The 12,564-nt window shown below is 46.2% G+C and overlaps 1 protein-coding gene and 1 non-coding gene across 2 annotated transcripts in view; one reads left to right on the forward strand and one right to left on the reverse strand.

Moving 5' to 3' along the window:
* The window catches only part of LOC147088186 (Fc receptor-like protein 5), a 509,517-nt gene that overhangs the window by 103,881 nt on the left and 393,072 nt on the right, over nucleotides 1–12,564 (forward strand). The gene's annotated exons all lie outside the window — the stretch shown is intronic.
* Nucleotides 6,157–6,239, reverse strand: trnas-gga (transfer RNA serine (anticodon GGA)). Its single transcript has one exon. It is a non-coding gene; the product is annotated as a tRNA-Ser (tRNA).

Raw genomic sequence — 12,564 nt, forward strand, 5'->3', positions numbered from 1 at the left:
GCACCATTAATGTAGTAAAGCGTCCCAAGGCACTCCACAGGAGCGTTATCAAACAAAATTCACATCCTGCCGCACAAGAAGATATTAGGACATAAAAACAGAAAATGCTGGAAATGCTCAGCAGGACAGCCAGCATCTGTGGAGAGAGAAAAACATGGTTAAAGTTTCAGTTCGATGACCCTTCGTAAGAACTGTATTACTGTTTAATTCACTGCCACTTCTCTTTTAAGAATGCCCATATTGATGAAGTTCTGCTCTTCTCTCCAACAACTCTGTTACTCTCTCCACAAATGCTGCAGGACTTGCTGTGTATTTGCAGCATTTTCGGTTTTTATTTCAGATTTCTAGCATCCGCAGTATATTGCTTTTGCATTTGAGATATTAGGGCAGATGACCAAAAGCTTGGTCGAAAAGTTAGGTTTTAAGGAGAATCTTAAAGGAGGAGAGGCAGAGAAGTGGCGCAGTTTCGGGAGGGATTTCCTGATTTTAGTGCCTAGGCAGCTGAAAGCACGCCCGTCAAAGGTGAAGCAAAAGGCCCGAATTGCAGGAGCACAGAGATCAAAGGCAACATGAGGGAAAATTGATTATGTAGCGTGTGGATAGCATCTGGATTTCACTGCCTGAAAGGATGCTGCAGGCAGATTCAATTGTGGCTTTCAAAAGGGAATTGGATATGGACCTGAAAGGAAAAAAATTGCAGGGCTACGGGGAAAGGGTGGGGGAGTGAGTCTAGCTCAAGTGCTGTTTTAGTGAGCCGGGATGGGCTCGACAGGCCGAATGGCCTCCTCCTGTGCTGCAACCATTCTATTATATGATCTCGGAGAGTTATAGGCAATGGTCCCTCTAATTTGTTTCTTTGGCCTGCCCGGCCTCGTCAACGGGCTGTGCGACCTATTCAAAATTCAGCACGTGCACGTATTTTCTCTTTAAATGCCAGCTCACTGGATGCACGGGACCTGCAGCACACTGCGTTTCTGCGTTGCCTTAAAGTGTGTATTGGTTGTAGTGTGTATTGCTTGGAGGTTACAGGGAAATAGAGGGGCGAGCTGTTGGAGGGATTTCAAAACAAGAGAATTTTAAATTCGAGGCGTTGCTGGATCGTGACCCAATGCAGGTCAGCGAGCACAGGGGGTGATGTGTGAAGGAGCCTTGGTGCGAGTCACAATACGGGCAGCAGGGTTATTGGAGAAGTAACCATTTTCTGTTATTCATTATGTATTGATGAGTGCTTGTGGTTAGAGCCATGCGTCCCATTGAGCCGTCATAATCTATCTATCTCAGCCTTGAATATACTCAAACACTCAGCATTCACATCCCTCTGGGGCAGAGAATTCTAAAGATGCACAACCCCCTGAGTGAAGAAATACCTCCTCATCTCCTTCTTAAATGGCCTAATCCTTATCCTGAGACTATGCCCCCAAGTTCTAGACACTCCAGCCAAGGGAAACAACCTCTCAGCCTCTACCCTTTCAATCCCTTTCAGAATCTTGTATGGTTCAATGAGATCGCCTCTCATTCTTCTAAACTCCCGAGAGTATAGGCCCATTTCTCATCATAGGACAGCCCTTTAATGTTGTTTGCTCAGGAAAACGCCACGGTTATTAGAAGGTCCTGGTGATATTCCCTGCTACAGGACATCATTTTGATTTACGGCAAGACTGAAATGGAACAAAGCCTTACTGCAAGTACTGACCATGCTGGAGGAAGTTAGGATTGCTGAACTGTTGGCTCGAATACTTCAATATTTCCGGTGTCTCCCTTACATATAACAACATAAAGGGACATGATATCCACCTCCTTCTCTAAGCATTTAATGTGGCTTTCCCTTATATCATTTAATCACTATTATTATACCGAATGATCACACTGAAAAGAGTGAGAAAGATTGCAAACGACAACAACAACTTGTATTTATATAGCGCCTTTAACATAGTTAAAACATCCCAAGACACTTCACAGGACTATTATAAGACAACAATGTGAAACCCGCTTAAACAAAAGAAGGTAGGTTTATTGGTGAAATATTTCAACCACAGTGAGTGAATGTGACAAGTGTTGAAGACTTGATGGGCCAAAACCTCACTATGTCCCTATGCCTTTCGGACTTTATGGGCAAAAGTTGATAATTGCTTTTTCAAACACATCAGATTCCGAATTATTGTTCATATGAAGATAAGACAAACATTTACTTCAGATGCAATACATAGAAGGAGAGATTAATTTCCAGAAAACTTTCCGTTGCCTGAAGAAAAGTTACTGAGGGATCATTCGTTTCCTTTTAAGGGTTATATGTAAATATGCATGTCCGGCTCTTTATTATTGCAGCGTTTTGTGAAAGGGTATATCATTATAATTTGCAATATTTTAGCAGAGTCGACATGAGAAAACAGCAGCACTTTCTGAATGAAGGGGAAATTACTTGTAAAGAATGAGTCGTTGAGAAGCTTAGATGATGTGGAGATGCCGGTCTTGGAATGGGGTGGACAAATGTAAGAAATCACACAACACCAGGTTATAGTCCAACAGCTTTACTTGAAATTACAAGCTTTCGCAGCGCTGCTCCTTCGTCAGTGGAAGTGGAGAAATGCATAAATGCACAGCGAATATAGTCAGAGAATACTGCCAGATGATTACAGGTAATCTTGGTAACTGCCCTTTATCACACAGCAGCAGAGAGATAAATGGTGTCCAAACAGCTCATTCAGGAAAACAACATTTCAAGTGCAGCTTTCTTGCAATGAAAATCCAGCTGGAAAATCAGCCACAGTTGACAATCCATTCTGAAAACCCTTTTCTACTCTTTCCTCAGTTTTACACTTACATGGATTAGAACGGAAAGCTTGAAACAATAAAAATTGCCAGACAACTTCAGCTTCCTTACATTGCCCCATACACTGATCACGTGAAAACAACCATTCAATAAAATACAGCGGCGCAAGAACGCCCCCATTGAATGTGTCCAATCAGGGGCTGAGGATTGAGCTGCTCCATCACAATTATTCCACAGGATCCCAAGTGATTATGTGCCAGAGCGTTCACAGCAGAGGCACCGATTTTGCAGCAATTGAGAAGCAGCGTGTGTTCAAGGCAGCGTCGGTGTAGTTGTGGCCGAGTGGTTAGGATGATGGTTTAGGTTACTCGCGCAGGTTCGAATCCTGTCAAACTCCGGCAACGAGGCTGTCATCCCAAATCGTCCGGATTTTACTTAATTTTAACTGCAGCCTTTTGGTTCCTGTGCAGAGATTCAAAGCTACAATCAAACAACGGTTCAAGCAGAAAGTAAAACAAGCACTTCACCACGTTATTACATCACGGCATCACGAGAGGCCTAGGCCACAGGAGAATACTATACCACATTGCTAAATGCTCTTGAAACCGGGAAAGCAATGTTTTAGCCGTCGAAAATATTTATTTTGCAACCCATGGAAGAAAATGCATGTCATCCACTCAGCCATCTCCCAGTTGATGCTGCTTCCTACTGCGATGCTTCTTTAATGAACTAAGCCAGACGAGCCACAGTTCTCAACACCGCCGGCAAAGATCGGTACATTAGGTCATGAGAAATAGGAGCAGGATTTGGCCATGCGGCCGTCGATCCTGCTCCGCCATTCGATAAATCATGGCTGATCCTGTGCCTCAACTGAAAATACCGACCTAGCCCCATATACCTTGATTTCCGTAATGGACAAATCCATCTCCGTTAGGAATGTACTCAAAGACTGAACAGCTACAGCCCTGATTGGACACATTCAAATGGGGGCGTTCTCGCGCCGCTGTATGTGATTGGTTGGTTGTTGTCACGTGATCAGGGTGCGGTGCGATGCAAGGAAGCTGAAGTTGTCTGGCAATTGTTATTGTTTCATGCTTTCCTTTCTTATCCATATAAGTGTAAAATGTAGGAAAGTGTAGGGAAGGGTTTTCAGAATAGATTATCTATAGTGGACAACTTTCCTGCTCGATTTTCATTGCAAGAACGCTGCACTTGGAATATTGGTTCAAGGGAAGCAGAATATCCAGGCTGCCTGGCAGAAGACTGATCGATGAAGCGATTGTTCCCATTGGAAGTAGGAAGGCAGCAGCAGTATGCTCACCACTATTCATTTCAAGGAATCAAAGAATCAATTTTTATACAATAGGTATGTTTGCAAAAATTAAAAACTGCTCACGTCCCTGGGTGGGCTCGAACCACCAACCTTTCAGTTAACAGCCGAATGCGCTGGCCCATTGCGCGACAAAGACAGCGAAAACACACTTTGCAATTGGAACTATTCTACCGGAACACAAGTGATTATATACCAGACCGTTCACAGCAAAGCACACAGCAGAGGCACCGATTTTGCAGCAAGTGAGATGATTCGTCGTTCTAATTAACCGTCGGAGATGTCGTGGCCAGCGCGTTCGGCTGTTAACTGAAAGGTTGGTGGTTCGAGCCCACCCAGGGGCTTGAGCAGATTTTAATTTTTGGAAACTTATCTATTGTTTAAAAATGCAGTCCTTGATTCCGTGAAATGAACAGTGGTGAGTATACTGCTGCTGCCTTCCTGCTTCCAATGGGAACAATCGCTTCATCGATCAGTCTTCTGCCAGGCAGCCTGGATATTCTACTTCCCTTATACCAATATTCCAAGTGCAGCGTTCTTGCATGAAAATCCAGCAGGAAAATCGGCCTCAGTAGATAATCCATTCTGAAGACTTTTTTCTACACTTTCCTCAGTTTTACACTTACATGGATAAAAACAGAAAGCTTGAAACAATAACAATTGCCAGACAATTTCAGCTTCCTTGAATCGCCCTGTACCCTGATCACGTGACAACAACCAACCAATCACATAGAGCGGCGCGAGAACGCTCCCATTGAATGTGTCCAATCAGGTCCTGAGGATTGAACTGCTCCGTCACAATAAGCTCCAGTATATTGGAGGACTCGGTTGTGAGCGGATGACTTGTTCCTGTCACTGACGCCGCGGTCGAGAAGCAAGCAGCCCCTGCAATCTCTTGTTTTCAGCCAAAAGCTAGAGGTATGAATTTCTAATCACAAAATCTTTGACGCGAGCTGAGTTGGTTGCTGTATTTGAATGCGGTTTAGTGACTCGCACGAGCCTTGTGCTTTTCTTTTTGCGTACGGTTTGCAGTGTGTGATCACTTAATGTTTTGAGACTGAAAATAAATGCAATGTCTGATTCAAATTGCTGCTTCATAAGGCGTTCGGCCAAAGTGAGGCAATTCGAGATTAAGAACGGGATTCAAATCGCCTTTTCAGTCGTGTGCTACATTTGTCCCTTTAAACGGCCGCGTACATGTCAAGGAATGTGGTTGGCGCATAATTCTGCGGTTGCATTGTATTTCCCGCTGGGTGTCCATCCAGTTAAACATTGTTTTCTGTGGGGAAATGAAATCAGCAGACTGTACAAAGAAAGAACATATAAATTCTTTCAGGGATTGACTGGGCGGATGCTGAGAGGTTGTTTACCCTGGTTGTGGAGTCCTGAGCTAGGGGTCAAAGTTTCAGAATCAGGGGCCGGCCAGTTAGGATTTAGATGAGGAGAAATTGCTTCATTCTAAGGATTGTGCATCTTTGGAATTTTTTACCGCAGAGGGCTGTGGCTGTTCAGTCATTGAGTACATTCCTAAACCGAGAAAAATTTGTACATTATGGAAATTAAGGTATATGGGGCTAGGTCGGTAAATTTCAGTTGAGGTAGAGGATGAGCCATGATGTTATTGAATGGCGGAGCAGGATCGAGTGCCGCATGGCCAATTCCTGCTCCTATTTCTTATGATCTAATGTACCGATCTTGGCCGGCGGGGTTGAGAATTGTGGCTCGTCTGGCTTAGTGCATTAAATAAGCATCGCAGTAGGAAGCAGCATCAACTGGAAGATGGCTGTGCGGACGACGTCCATTTTCTACAATGGGTTGCAAACTAAATATTTTCGATGGTTAAAATTGCTTTCACTGTTTCAAAAGCATTAAATAACGTAGTATTCTCCTGTGGCCTAGCACTCTCGTGATGCCGTGATTTAATAATGAGTGAAGTGCTTGTTATACTTTCTGCTTCAATCGTTCTTTGATTGTAGCTTTGAATCTTGGCACAGGAACCGAAAGTCAGCAGTTCAAGTTAAGTGAAAACGGATCATTTGGGACGACGTCCTCGTGCTATAGTCGGCAGGAGTGCGAACCTGCGCAGGTAAACCCCAATGGATTTCCATTCCATCGCCTTAACCACTCGGCCACGACTACCCCGACGGGGCTTCGGAACCATGCAGCTTCCAATTTGCTGCAAAATCGGTGCCTCGGCTGTGAACGCTCTGGCACATAATCACTTGGGTTCCTGTGGAATAATTCGAATTGCAAAACGTTTTTTGTCTGTCTATGTGGCGCAATGGGCCAGCGCGTTCGGTTATTACCTGAAAGGTTGGTGGCTCGAGCCCACCCAGGGACGGAAGCAGCTTTTAATTTTTTCAAACTTATCTATTGTGTAAAAATGGAGTCTTTGATACCGTGCAATGAACAGTGGTGAGCAAACTGCTGCTGCCTTCCTGCATCCAATGGGAACAATCGCTTCATTGATCAGTCTTCTGCCAGGCAGCCTGGATATTCTACTTCACTTATACCAATATTCCAAGTGCAACGTTCTTGCCATGAAAATCCTGCAGGATAATCGGCCATAGTAGATCATCCACTCTGAAAACACGTTTCTACATTTTCCTCAGTTTTACAATTACATGGATATTTAACGGAAAGCTTGAAACAATAACAATTGCCAGATAACTTCAGATTCCTTGCATCGCCCCGCACCCTGATCACGTGACAACAACCAATAAATCACATAGAGCGGCGCGAGAACGCCCCCATTTTAATGTGTCCCATCAGGGCCTGAGGATTGAGCTGCTCTGTTAGAAGCAGCTCCAGTACGTTGGAGGACTCGGTTGTGAGCGATTTGTTCCTGTCGCTGGCGCAGCGGCCGAGAAGCGAGCAGCCCCTGCAATCTCTTGTTTTCAGCCAAATGTGAGAGGTATGAATTTCTAATCAAAAAATCTTTGACGCGAACTTATTTGGTTGCTGTGTTTGAATGCGCTTTAGTGAATCGCACGGGCCCTGTGCCTTTCTTTTTGCGTGCGGATAGCAGTGTGTGATCGCTTAACGTTTTGAGAATGAAATGAAGTGCAATGTCTGATTCAAATTGTTGCTTCATATGGCATTCGGTCAAAATGAGGCAATTCGACACTACGAACGGGATTCAAATCGCCTTTTCTCTCGTGTGCTGCTTTTGTCCCTTTATACGGCCGCGTGCGTGTCAGAGAATCTGGTTGGAGAATAAATCTGCGGCTGCATTGTATTTCCTGCTGCTTGTCCATCCAGGTAAACATTGTTTTCTGTGGTGAAATGAAATCAGCAGGAAGAACATATAAATTCTTTCAGGGCTTGACTGGGCGAATGCTGAGAGTTTGTTTAACTTGGCTGTCTAGTCCCGAACTAGGGATCAACGATACAGAATAAGGGGCCGGCCGTTTAGCATTGCGATGAGGAGAAATTGCTTCAGTCTAATGGTTGTGCATCTTTGGAATTTTCTACCGCAGAGGGCTGTGGCTTTTCAGTCGTTGAGTGCATTCCTAACAGAGATGGATTTGTACATTACGGAAATCAAGGTATATGGGGCTAGGTGAGTAACTTTCAGTTGAGGTAGAGGATCAGCCATGACCTTATTGAATGGCGGCGCATGATCGAGGGCCGCATGACCAAATCCTGCTCCTATTTCTTATAATCTAAGGTACCGATCTTGGCCGGCGGTGTTGAGAACTGTGGCTCGTCTGGCTTAGTTCATTAAATAAGCATCGAAGCAGGAAGCAGCATCAACTGGAAAATGGCTGCGCGGACGACGTGCAATTTCTTCAATGGGTTGCAAAATAAGTATTTTCGACGGTCAAGAGCATTAAACAACGTATTTTTCTCCTGTGGCCGAGGCCTCTCGTGATGCCCTGATGTAATAATGGTGTGAAGTGGTTGTATTACTTTCTGCTTGAATCGTTGTTTGATTGTAGCTTTGAATCTCGGCACAGCCTTTACCTGCCTTTACCTGCGGTCTGTCCAACTCTCTAATCGTGTTTTACACAACCTGCTCAGTATCACAAATGATCCAGTATGTAGGCACTCACAGCTCCAGTGCCGTAATGCGGTCTGTCAGTAGCTGCAGCTGTACACACTTCCAGCACACATGGTCAGCAGGGACACAGGAAGTGTCCCTGATTTCCCACATAGCGCAGGAGGAGCATGCCACGGTGCTGAGCCGTCCTGCCACGATGTACCCTTTAATTAATTCAAATTAAATTAAATCAAATCAATCCCACCAATTACACTACAATTAAATGATATACTTAAGGGCCCTGGTTTACCAGCAGTCCCCACTACACCACAGACACCCTATAAACTATAAAACACGAATTTAAGTTTGGAAAAAAGGAGAAAGAGGGAAATACTCACCAACAATTCATTTACCTTCTTTCTGGTGAAGTCACACTTCCATTACTTTTTACGTCTATCTCTCCCTTGTTCTGAGCTCGGAGATTGGGAAGCATACCTGCGCCTCTCCCCTCTTTAAATCATCGCCGCCACCTCGCTCCACTCAGGTCCACCACTGTGGGGCCTACCTGCGCCTCTCACACCCTTTAATTCGCCGCCGCTGTCTTGCTCCACTCAGGTCCGCCGCCGCCGCCGCTGTGGGACCTACCTGCGCCCCTCTGCTCTGTAAAGCGCCGCCACTGCCTTGCTCCACTCAGGACCGACACCGCCGCCGCTGAGGGGCCTACCCTCGCCTCTCCCGTTCTTTAAGTCGCGGCCACTGCCTCGCTCCACTCTGGTCCGCCGCCGCCGCCGCTGTGGGGCCTATCTGCGCCTCTCCCACTCTTTAAATTGCCGCCGCTGCCTCGCTCCACTCAGATGCGCCGCCGCTGCTGGGGAGAATCAGTGGCAGAGAGTCAGTGAGAGCGGAGAGAACGAGCCTGAGGGAAGAAAGTAACAACAGTAGAAAGACAACCAGTTCCATAGGGAAATAATTGAGAATTGTGCCAATTGTGGTAATAATATTCTGAGCATAGATAGCACATTGTTATCTTCCTTCTAACGCTCTCTCAACTGACCTATTCCTGCCGCGTTGAGCCTGAAAGTTACCACAGTTATAAGAGGAGAGATTGAAAGGGAATATGTGCCCTCCTAATCACCCGTTCCTCAGACTAATGGAATGAAAAATTCATTTGACCCACATCCTGAACACAAACCCCTGCTCGCCCACTGTTTATAGAGGACGGATCTTCTCTTATACTTGTCTTAATGTATTTTCACTGTCTGGAAAGGTTAGATTGAAAAAAGCTATTCGTGTTATATTAATCGGATTGGTGCACAGGAGCAGATGGCAGGTGCGGTTCAACTGGCAAGTTTGGAAGGGGGAACGGGGAAACGGCGGAGAGATGGTGGGTGCGAGAGTGGCAGCAATGGGGGGTGCGGGCGACAGATTATAAGAAATGGAAGAAGGAAAAATGTAAAAGTGGTCGCTATCTGAATAACTGAGAGGCAGCAGGTGTGGAGACGATTGAGTGAACGATCTGAATTCAGTTGGTTGAGTGACGGTGTTTGCAGTGCTCGGTGCTGGGATCAGGTCAATTATGGACCAGAGGAAGGTCTGCACATCGTATCTGCCTGTCAATAGCAACTGAAGGAAAAGGTTAGCATGGACATCCATGAACAAAATAGTGAAGATGTGTCATAATACTGAATGGTGTAAAGGCGCTCCCTGTTGTGTAAATGTTTTTGCAGCTGTGTAAGTGCGTTCCCTGTTTTTTAATGGTGTTCTGTGTTACTGTTCGGCTCCTCACTGTGACCATGTGCCAGTGTTTCACGGTGGCCAAGATCACCATCTGGTGGTGGAGTGGCGGCGCTGCAGGAATGGTTTGAGAGAAAGAGGAAAGCCAAGGCTGCTGCGAGTTTGCAGCATTTGCAGCTTATTTTGGTGCGAATAAAAGTGACTTGATTTGAAATTTGTTTTGCAGGTATTTGCATTAACTCTAAGCAGGAAGTTGGTACAAGTAAAGTTTAAAGTGTGATAAAAAAATAAATGTGATACGATTGTGGGTAGCAATAGTTGTTTTTATTGTTGGTGATAATAAGAATGCAAATATCATAATTTGGTTTCAATCCATCGAACTCTGGGTTATGGGCCCAGCACGCTTCCGCTGCACTTTCTTCTTCTTCTTAGGCCGTCCCTAGGACTTGCTTCACACGAAAAATGAGTTCCCAGGTGACTGATGAGTCGAATGCCGGACCAACAGTCTCTGTCACGCTGATTGAAGGGGCGGCTGGTTAAAGTGCTTGGGTTGGCGTGCGCCCATTGTGCTGTTTGCACTTGCCTTCTGCTTGCTCCTGACTAAGAGACTCGAGGTGCTCAGCGCCTTCCTGGATGCTTGTTCTCCACTTTGTGCAGTATTGGGCCAGGGATTCCCAGGTGTCGGTGGGGATGTTCAACCTTTTCAAGGAGGCTTTGAGGGTTTCCTTGAAGCGTTTAATCTGGCCACCTGGGGCTCGCCTGCCGTGTCGAAGCTCCACGTAGGGAGCTTGTTTTGAGAGTCTCGTATCGGGCATGCGGATGATGTGACCCGTCCATCGGAGCTGATCGAGTGTGTTCAAAGCTTCGATGCTGGGGATGATGGCCTGAGCAAAAAAACTGACGTTTTGAGCCTATCCTGCCAATGAAATTGCAGGACCTTGAAGAGGTCCAGTGGTGGTAAATAGCCAGTGCATTGAGATGCCTGCTGTACATGGTCCATGTCTCAGTGGCATACAGGAGGGTGGGTATCACTACTGCACCTTAGACCATGAGCTTGGTGCCTGGTTTAAGGTTCTGGTCTTCGAAAACTCTCTTCATCAGGCGACCGAAGCCTGCACTGGCACACTGAAGGCGGTGTTGGACTTCGTCATCGACATCTGCCCTTGTTGACAGTAGTCTCCCGAGGCATGGAAAGTGGTCCACGTTAAACAAGACCTTGTCGTGGATTTTGATAATCGGGGGGTAGTACTGTATGGCAGGGGAAGTTCCTAGAGGGCATATGTCTTTCGGATGTTTAGTGTGAGGCGCATGCGCTGGAGTGCTTCAGCGAAGGTGTTGATGATGGGTTGGAGTGCGTCCTCAGAGTGTGCGCAGATGCAAGTGTCATCTGCATACTGAAATTCGACGACAGAGGATGGAACGACCTTGGATCTGGACTGCAGGTGACGGAGGTTGAACAGTTTCCCGTTGGTTCTGCAAATTAGCTCCACTCCAGTGGGGAGATTACTGAGAGTGAGATGGAGAATTGCAGCCAGGAAGATCGAGAAGTGCGCTGGTGCGATGACACAGCCTTGCTTGACCCCGGTCTATACGTGAATTGGGTCTGTGGTGGCACCGTTGGTCAGCATCATGACTGTCATGTCGTCATACGCAGGTGAAGGATGCTGACAACCTTTTGACTGCAGCCGAAATTGAGCAGGACACTCCATAATCCCTCACGATTGACAGTGTTGAAGGCCTTTCTGAGGTCAAAGAAGGCCATGTACAGCGGTTGGCGCTGTTCCCTGTATTTCTCTTGTAATTGATGTGCAGTGAAGATCATGTCCATTGTGTCCCTTAGTGTGCAGAATCTACATTGTGACTCTGGGAGGAGCATTTCAGCCACTGCGAGAAGGCAATTGAGGAGGATTCTTGCGATGACTTTCCCTGTGGCAGACAGCAGGAAAATTGCTCTGTAATAAGCGCAATCGGACTTGTCACCTTTCTTGAAGATGGCCGCAATTACGGCATCTCTGAGATCGCCTGGCATGCTCTCCCACTGTCTGATAAGAGAAATGAGTTCATGAATTCGAGTCAGTAGTGATTCTCCGCCATGCTTTCGTGCCTCGGCATGGATTTTATCTGCTCCTGAGGCCTTGTTGTTCCTCAGTTGTCAGCTGGCATTTTCAACCACATGCCGGGCTGGGGTTACGCTGAGGCGGTGGTGGGTATCATGCGACGGGAGGGAGTTGAGGACACTTGCATCAAAGACAGAGTCTCGGTTAAGGAGCTCCTCGAAGTGTTCCTTCCAGCAGGCACTGACTGCCTCCCTGTCTTTGATGAGTACCTCTCCGTTCTTGGCCCGCAGTGGGATAGAAACTTGTGTGCTTGGGCCGTATATTGTCTTGACTGCACTAAAGAATCCACTCACGTCATGATAGTGAGAAATGGAAGAAACAAAATTCTAAAAGTGGTGGATATAAGTGAGTCACAGCGGCTATGGAGACGAGTGACTGAACGTTCTGAATTCAGTTGGTTGGATGTCGGTGTTTGTCGTGTCTGGTGCTGGATTCAGGCCAATGATGGACCAGAGGAAATTCTGCAAATAGTTTCTGCCTGTCAATAACAGCTGAAGGGAAAGGATAGCATGGACCTCCATGAGGAAAATGGTGAAGAAGTGATATGATAATGTGCAGAACCGCTCACCCTGCATGGTTTACTGCTGTTGGTGAAGCGACGAAATTTATGATTGTTCAATTATGGACGTAC

The sequence above is a fragment of the Somniosus microcephalus genome, unplaced genomic scaffold (assembly GCF_052327205.1).
Source record: "Somniosus microcephalus isolate GS21.2 unplaced genomic scaffold, FLI_Smic_1.0 unresolved_chr5, whole genome shotgun sequence".
Lineage (NCBI taxonomy): Eukaryota > Metazoa > Chordata > Chondrichthyes > Squaliformes > Somniosidae > Somniosus > Somniosus microcephalus.